We start from the raw sequence: 8,249 nt of genomic DNA on the forward strand, positions 1-8,249 counted from the left end.
ACGCTGCAGGGCACAGTCGCCCAGGCCCTGCTCAGTGGCCCCCAGGGAGCACAAGGCGTTGTGTGTGTGCACATGTGTGTGCATGTGTCATGTGTGAGCACATACGTGTGTGGCACGGGCATGCCTGTACGTATGCTGCAGCGTGTAGATGTGAGTGCGTACCTGTAGTGTCTATGCGGTGAGTGTGTGTAAAACTGTCCACACGCCCAGTCTCTGGATCAGGACACGACAGGTGGCGCAGTCCACTCTGGTTTCAGAACACGACTCACACTTCCCAGGATGGTCACGGACGTTCCCGGAAACCGTGGTCGGCTGAGCGTGCGAGCACCCAGCCAGACAAAGCGGAACCGCGCAGTGTCCCCCGGGCCCCCGAGCCGCTCAGTGTAGTGAGCTCCGTGGGCGCCGCGCTGGACAGGGCTGGGGGAGGCAGGTGTGGGCTGAGGGCGCAGGGAAGGGTGGACAGGAGGCCGGGCACCGGACGGGCCTGGTGCCGAGGCAGGACCGCCCCGGCAGGGCCCGCGGGCCACTGTCACCCTCAAACATGGACAACTACACATCAGGGAGAAAAACAAGCCATCGATGTTGACCCTTCACAAAAGCAGCCCGGCAGCCAGTGACCATGAGAAGACGACCCTTGCTCAGATGCCCCTGTTCGGCCGGCACAGTGGCTGCGGCTCCAAGGACCGACGAAGGGCCCGTCGCGAGGACGTGGGCGGCTCACGGGCTCGCTCCCGACCTGTAAGATCCCGGCGTCACCTGTGACCGGGACGCAGACGGCCTGTGCTCCTGCCCCCGACCGGCCCTCACAGCTCGTTCCTTCCCTCCTGACCTCATGGCCTCCTGACAGCAGCACACGGGGGCTGGCTGCGACAGATGAATTTGGGGGACACAACATTCAGTGTTTAGCCCCCACCTAGCGGATCATGTGTCCCCTGCCTCCTGGGTCTCAGTCCACCCCCACCTTTGCTGGGTCATAGCCTTTCCGACAGAAGTTTACGATAGCTGGGGGGCGGGGGGGAGGGGACTTTCAACCTAAACCTGCACTTACTTCAACTGCGGTGACGAAGCGCCCAGGACACGAGGTCAGGTCCCCATCTCTGACCTGGGATGAACAGGAGGAATGTAGATCATCGTGTCTTTCTACCGATAAATTCTGTATTTCTAAACATGTCTGCAGACAAAACCTCCCCTGGGTCTCACCACACTCTGGCAAGATGAGCACCAGCTTTTACTTACCGCCCCCCTCACACTGTTGGGTGCAGGTAAGACTCAGTCATCCCCCCCACACCCATCACAGTGTGGACGGCAGGTAGGACCCAGCAAAGCCTGTTGGAGCAGAGCTGGAGGCAGGCTGCCTCAGTTGCACCCCATAAGCTTAACAGTAAGGAAATGTTACCTCCCCAAACGGAGTCACAAAAGGGCAGATCCCACTTGGGCTTCATGATGTCACCGGAACCATACTCCTTTCCCGTCGCTGCTCCGCCACCACTTCCCTGGGTCTGTCACGCTCCTGCACGGCTGCAGGCAGAGGCAGGGCCACTGTTGGTCCCAACCACCTCATCAAGGATGATGCTGTAGCAAACACCATTGGCAGAGAGGATGCCCCTTCCAAAGCCAAGGGCAAAGCTGTTTGTTTTCTGGGGTAAAAGTCAGGTGAGCTGGCCTGTGGCCCATTGTTAGCAGTTCCGGCTGAGCTCACTGTTTTTCAGAGACCCTGCAGGCACAGCATCCACGCGGACCACATCATGGGATTCAGGAAGAAGGGAAGCCCACGGAGCCAGGAGACAGGGGTCCAGCTGCACTATGCCCAGCCAGGCTCTCTGGCTTGATCTCATGTCTCTTGCCAGCGCCTCAAAGGCAGGGCGGTCCCAGACACGGCTGGTGCCAAGACGCCCAGTGATCCCCGGCATCACGTCCAGACATGGGTCACTGACAGAGGCAAGGTGGTCTGTCCTCCTACGGACCTCCGTCAAGAGCAGGAAAAGTGGTTTCCTGAAGTCTCTCTCACATTGGGTCACATGCCCATTTCTGAACCAACTGTTGAAGGTTAAGTTAACAAAGGCCGGTGGGTGGACAGGCAACAGGGTGCCCCAACGGCGGGCTGGCAAAGCCGAGGGCCAAGGCAGCAGCTGACACCGGTCCTCCGCCCACCTCCTCCTCCAAGCAGGCGTGGCCCCCATTCCGGAAGCAGCAGCAGCGCTGGCTCGGAACACAGGTCAGCACCCCCTCCACCCCGTCTTGCTCCTCCTTGTTGGGGACGAAGGCCACAGGGTGTAAACCAGGCAGGCTGTCCTGGCACCGGGGGAAGGGGAGGTCTGTCAGGCAGGCGCGAGGGCGTCCACACGGGGCCTCCTGGGAGGGGCTCTCAGCCAGGAGTCATGTCCTCCTGATCCCGCGGGGGTCTGGGGGCCGCGCCAGCTCGAGCCTGTCTTTCCGGCTGTCGGCACAGGTGGCTCCAAAGCATACTTCAGACTCTAGCAGCCCCCTCCCCAAGACATGCCCGGCACCACCTCGCCGAACCCACGTGAGCCCACGGCCACCAACCACCTGGGGGAGGAGTGGGACGGAGAGGCTGAGGAGCCAGCCCCCAACGTAGCCCAAACCAGGGAAGCCGGTGCCCCCCGGGCCCCTGCGTGCGGCCTCACCCGCAGTCAGCCAACGGCCGCCAGCCAACGGCCGCCGACCTCACTTCCGGTTGCGTAAGCACCGCCCCCATTGGGGTGACTGACACGTGCTGTGACCAATGAGCCTCAGACCGCCTGCTCATGCAGGCAGTGCGCCTGCGCAGGAGCCACCCCCACCGCGAGCCTGAAGGCGCTGCAGCAGGTGGAGGAGGAGGTATCACGTGCAGCCTCGACGCGGCCCGCGTGTTCATTCCTCGTTCCTCGCTTCTCATTCCTCTTTCCTTGGGGACCGGCTGCCTGGTCTGGCAAGGCTCTGCCATTAGGGGCGAGCCGCTGCAGAGCCAAAGGAAGACCTAGGGGGAGGCCAGAGGCAGGTGTCTGCCCAGAAGGTAGAGGGAGGACGACTGGGGGCAGGGTGGGGACTCGAGCCAATGCTCAGCTCCACCCCTAGAGCAGGCTGCCAGCGGCAGGGACAGGGGCCAGGAGCCCAGGACCCACAGGACCGAGAGAAACTCTCCATACGGATAACCTGGCCGTTGGGAGGCTTGGGGTCCAGCCCCCGCTGCATTGGCCTTAGGATGTAAGCTGAGTGCAAAATGGTGGGCAAGGGTCGGGGCAGCCTTCTGGGACCTGGCGGGAGGACCACAGAGCCGGCTTCCCCTCCGTGTCCTGGCTTTCAGCTGGACAAACAAGCGGTGAGCAGCAGAAGACTGCTGAGTACCGCCTTTCTGTGATGGTGTTCCCAGCCTTAGGCCCTCCGTGCCTTCCCTAACAGAGCGCTGTTCTTCCATCTGGGTCCTTTGGCCCTTGGTCTTCTGGCTTCAGAGACCCAGGGCCTCGAGAGCCTGTGAAGAGTGAAGCTGCCCACATGGACCTGAGCTGCCGTCTCTCCTCTGCAGGGTGAGCATCTTAGACCATACAGCATCCTCCTCTCAAAATGCTCTGGCTCCCCTCAAGTGCTCTAAAGAAAGTCCAGTCCACACGTGTCCCCCGTGCTTGCCTGCAGGGGACATGAATGCCTCTGCCAGTGCGGAGACTGGCCTCCAGCCTGCAGTGGGGCAGGGCCACATGGTTGGCCCTCCAGGGTACTCTGAGGGGAAGGCACTGTTCTCTCCCTCCCTCCCTCCCTGGTGGCCATTTAGAAGGTTAAGTTTCTGGATGGTGCAGCAAGTCCTTCTGTCCTTTCTTGGGCCCTCCCTGTCGGCTCAGTTTCTGCTCCGTTCTCTTCTAGGAAAGGAAAACCAAAACCATTTCCGTCTTCACATTAAGGTCAGTGCTGTGTTGACCAAGCCCTGGCCCTCGTCCTGCCGGCACACGGGAAGACCATGTTTTCCAGGCTCCTCGCTGTTTCAGGACGTGGACGGAGCTCTGGGTGGTGGGATGGCGGCGTGGGAAGGATGCGGCCACTTCTAGACCTGCCCGGGAAAACCTGAGCTAGAGGTGGCTGTGGCTGGTGCTTTCCCAGGAGCTGTCCAGCCTCTCTGAAAACAGCTAGTTGTTGGGACCTCATCTGCACCCAGAAAGCTAGCTGCCAGGCGTCCAGGATTGGCTGGTTGCTTGCAGCCTCTCCATGTGGAAAGAGGGTGGGATGCGGGTTGAGAGAACAGATCCCAAACGTTTGCCCAGTCCACCCTGTGACTGCTCGGTAGCACACGTGTCCTTCCCTTCAGATCTGACCTGGCAAATAGCAACGTTAGCAACTAAGCCTGCTCCCATCTAACTCAGCATGACTCCCTGGCCTGCCGGCTAACAAACCGTCTCCCTGGCGTGGGGGCTCCACACCATGCTGTGCTGGCGTGGGGGCTCTGCACCATGCTGTTCCCAGTGTGTGGAACTTCTCGCTGTGCTGACCCTGTCCCCAGCATGGGGGACTTTGCACTGTGCTCTCCTGAACGGACTGGCTAAACCTGAAGTTCCCGTGTCCTGTGATCCACCTTGTCTGCCTCACCAACACGCTTGCCCAGGGCCATGGCAGAGGGCTCAACGCTGATGGAGGCTCTGGGGCACATCTGGCAGGAAGCTCAGTGTTCCGGGGGACAGCAGAAATGCCCAGATGTGTCAAAGGAAAGGCGGGAAGCCTTTCAACTAGGCTCTGCCTCCGGGTTCCTGGCGCTGGCTAAATACTAGTCACCTGAGGGTGAGAACACAAAGTCACTCCTGCCCAGACACATCCTGAGTCGGGCTCGGGGCCTCTGAGGCGGGGCTGGGCTTCTGTCCCCGGGTGGTCCCCGGGGGCTCACTGTCTTGCCAGGTGCCGCCATTTGGGTGGGGACAGGATGGGAGATGCAGACAGGCTGTGGCAGGTGGCTCACACACTCACACACACACACACTCACCCTCACGTGGTCACACAGGTGCTGGAAGGGCACGGGGACACTGAGGACCTGGGATTCAGGAACAGAGGGGACACTTTGATGGCTGTCTTGTAGTTCTGGTGGTTGGCTTTTGTCGTTGTTGTTGTAGGCAGTGAAGCCCCATCTGACATTATTTTCGGGGCATCTGGGGGCTCAGGTGGTTGAGCGTCCAATTCTTGTTTTGGCTGAGGTCATGGTCTCGCGGTTGGTGAGTTCAAGCCCCGCATCAGGCTCTGCAGTGAGAGCGTAGGACCTGCTTGGGTTTCTCTCTCTGCTTGGTGCTCTGCCCCTCCCCTACTCGCTCTCTATCTCTGTCTCAAAATAAATTTTAAAAACTTAAAAAAGTTATTATTTTTTAAATTAAAAGAACACCTTCTCTAAACACCGCCTTCCATCCAAGAAGGGGATTTCTGGCTAGCGATGACCTGGGAGCATTGTTTGGGGGCAGACCGGCCCCCCCAGCCCCCCTCTATGGGGTTTCCACCTCGGCCCCCAGGACTAGGTGCTCATTATGCAGAAGGCAAGGTTCTGCTGCTGGACAGAGTGTGCGGATGACCAGGGGGCTGCCCCCGCAGCCCTGTTCTGCTGCCCCACCCCCACCCCCAGCAGTTCTGTCTCACGGATGTGCACCTGTGCTGAGCTGGACCCTGGGGATACAGTCCCCACCTGGCAAACAGCCGTGGTCTGAAGACGGACACTCCGGGGAGGAAGGCCATCGGAGGGAGGCTTGTCCCCGCCCCCTCACCTGGCCCCCAGACCCCGGCGGGCCCTCTCCGCCATGCCGTGCCCAGTGCCACACACCACTGCTCCGGGCCACGGCTTTTAATCATCCCTGAAGGGAGCACGCTGGACTATAGCCACTGGCCACCCGACTCTGGTGGGGCTTACTATAAATTCAGTGTCCAAAGCTCCCCCCCAAGACAGGCTTGTCCACAAGCATTTGGGGGGCTCTGACGGCAGCCCCGTGGGAGAAGGGCCCAGCAGGGGGGAGCCCCAGAGGCAGGGAGAGCGGCGCCTGGCCTGTGAGGGTGTGGGAAGGTGCCGGGCCTTCTCCATCCCACCTGAGAAGCCCGACACCTCAGACCTGGGCGGCTGCCAAGACAGGGCAGAGGCAGCCTGAGCTCTCACATGGAGCCCCCAGCACTCCCCCAAGGTTCACTTTTAATTGGATTTAAGTATTTTCTATTTAATTGCATTTTTTAAAGGTCTCCCCAGTGGCTTCCTGATCTGAGGATCTCTTTCCTTTCCTCTCTGGGCTGGTGGCTGGCCGGGGTGGTGGGCCGTGGGCCGCCGAGGCTCCCCCGGGGCCTGGGAGAGGCCTCCTGGTGAGGGCACTAAAGACAGGAAGCGGGGTGGGGCTGCCCCAAGCGCTCCCCGGGCCAAGCACACATGACCCTGTTCCTGACCTGCTGCAGGGTCGGGCTGCCCCTACCGCTCACCCGGCTGGCTCCCACCGCCCTCCCCCTCTGTGCCCTGAAGCCTTCCCACCTCCCCGTCACCCCCAGAATCCAGTCCAGGGTCTTCTAGCTGTCTGCTGCAGCCACACAGAGCCCCTGCGTCCCGCTTCCCTATGGCTGCATCTGCGCAGGGGTGCGCCTCTCCCCTCTTCTTTCCCTGCGGCCGCCCCCAGCCGGGCATTCAGTGAACGCAGTAGCACCGCGCAGACCGCGTCCCGGTACCAGGGTACCTGTCATCCATCAAATGTGGCTGCAGAGGGCTTGCAGAAATCCCTCCCTCGAACCCCCAAACCCACATGGGCTTCTGACCTGCTTTAGCCAATGGGATGTGGCGGACATGTTCCCCTTCTGGGACCCCACCCTGAGAACCCCAGGCAAGGGGGCGGGTCCCGCTCACAGAGGCCGTGGGGGCACGTGGAGCACCATCTGCCCGGCCTGTGAGTGAGGTCTCTGGGCCGGAGACTTGTTGGCTTGAGCAGCCGCAGGCATGAACCCGGGCTGAACAGACGACATACAGTCAGGAGAAACAAGAAATCACTACTGTTTAGAGCCCCTGAGACTCGGGGTGTGCTGTTAGGCAGCAAGAGCTACCTGACGGTGGCCACAGCTGGCAGCACTGGCTTTCCACACTGAGTTGGCTGCCGCTCGGCCCCCGGGGAACGCCAGCCGCCCTCCCCCCCCCCTCAGAACTCCGCACTCGCGCTGCCTCATAGAGGAGGCTCAGTCCCTTGTCCTCCATCAGCAGCTGCCGTCTCCTGCCGGGGTGGACTTCAAGCTGCCTGGCTGACCCACATCAAGGGCCACACCAATCTTGTCCCAGTCCAGCCCCCCTCCGACACCCCCGTCCCAACACACGGCAGCCTGAGCGCTTCCCTGTTCTCCGCCTGCTGTGTTCCACTCCTCACGCTCGTTCTGCCTGTGGAATGTTCTTCAGCAGCTTCCCCATTGGAGAAACTCATCTTCCAAGACTCAGGTGAATCCCCATCTGCTCTCAGAAGACCCCTGGAGCCTCTACAGCCCGTGCCCTGCAGCCTGGCACCCTGTCCTCGGAGGCTGCTCCCCTCCTTCCTCGGAGTTGCCCCACCGTTCTTGCTGGCCCAGCTGAGTACCCCGCTCCCTCCCTGGATCGCAGCCCCTGCAGAGAGACGGGCCAACCACTCTGTGCATCAGAAACATGCATGGAAGGAGTCCTTTAAATAAGAGATGGGGAAATGCATACAAATGGAGGGACTGTTTCCGTCCTGTGCCCCAGGGGATCCCTTCTGCAGCCCCCGGGGTGCACCCTGCCTGGAAACTTACCTTTGATCAGAAGCTTGAGGGGGACAGGGTGTTGTTGATGGTGGTGCTTCCCGAAGGCTGCCGCAGCCTGGAGGCCTGGTGTGAACTCTGTGAGCAGGTGGGTGAACGGGTTGTGGGGGAGCACCATGTGTCCATGAAAGCAAAGTAGAGGCTTAACTTCCTAAGTCGGTAAACTTTGTAGCACAAAATCCCAGCACCCAGTCTTGGGTAGAGCGAATTTAGCCGTCTGCCTTCTGCCACATGTGCCTAGGACACAAAAGAGGAGGTGACACCAGTTCTGCAAATTTCTCCTCTCCTTGACGCAGGAAACGCCACTTAGGCCTGGTTCTCTGCTCGGGTTTAGGACCGACACTGGACGGCTCTAGGCCAAGCGCTTTCCCCAGGGGCGGCCCTTCGTATGTTCCATCTAGTGTCCTGTGCCTTTCCCGGGGATTTCTGCCACTAAACGGCCTGGGAACGGCCGAACCACTGTAAGGAGTGAAGTCTGGGCAGGGGGTGGGCACCTAAAGGTCTGC

At 60.8% G+C, this 8,249-nt stretch overlaps 1 long non-coding RNA gene across 2 annotated transcripts; it reads right to left on the bottom strand.

Moving 5' to 3' along the window:
• Nucleotides 1-563: 563 nt before the first annotated feature.
• LOC115280666 lies at nucleotides 564-2,582 on the bottom strand. 2 transcript variants are annotated; one of them, XR_003903884.1, is made up of 3 exons: nucleotides 1,397-2,582; nucleotides 1,049-1,102; nucleotides 564-736 (listed from the first exon to the last, which is right to left on the bottom strand). It is a non-coding gene; the product is annotated as an uncharacterized LOC115280666 (long non-coding RNA). The 2 variants fall into 2 exon arrangements; XR_003903885.1 differs by having other exon boundaries at nucleotides 564-864.
• Between the last annotated feature and the right edge of the window lie 5,667 nt (nucleotides 2,583-8,249).

This window comes from Suricata suricatta, chromosome 16, assembly GCF_006229205.1.
Source record: "Suricata suricatta isolate VVHF042 chromosome 16, meerkat_22Aug2017_6uvM2_HiC, whole genome shotgun sequence".
In the NCBI taxonomy this organism is placed as follows: domain Eukaryota; kingdom Metazoa; phylum Chordata; class Mammalia; order Carnivora; family Herpestidae; genus Suricata; species Suricata suricatta.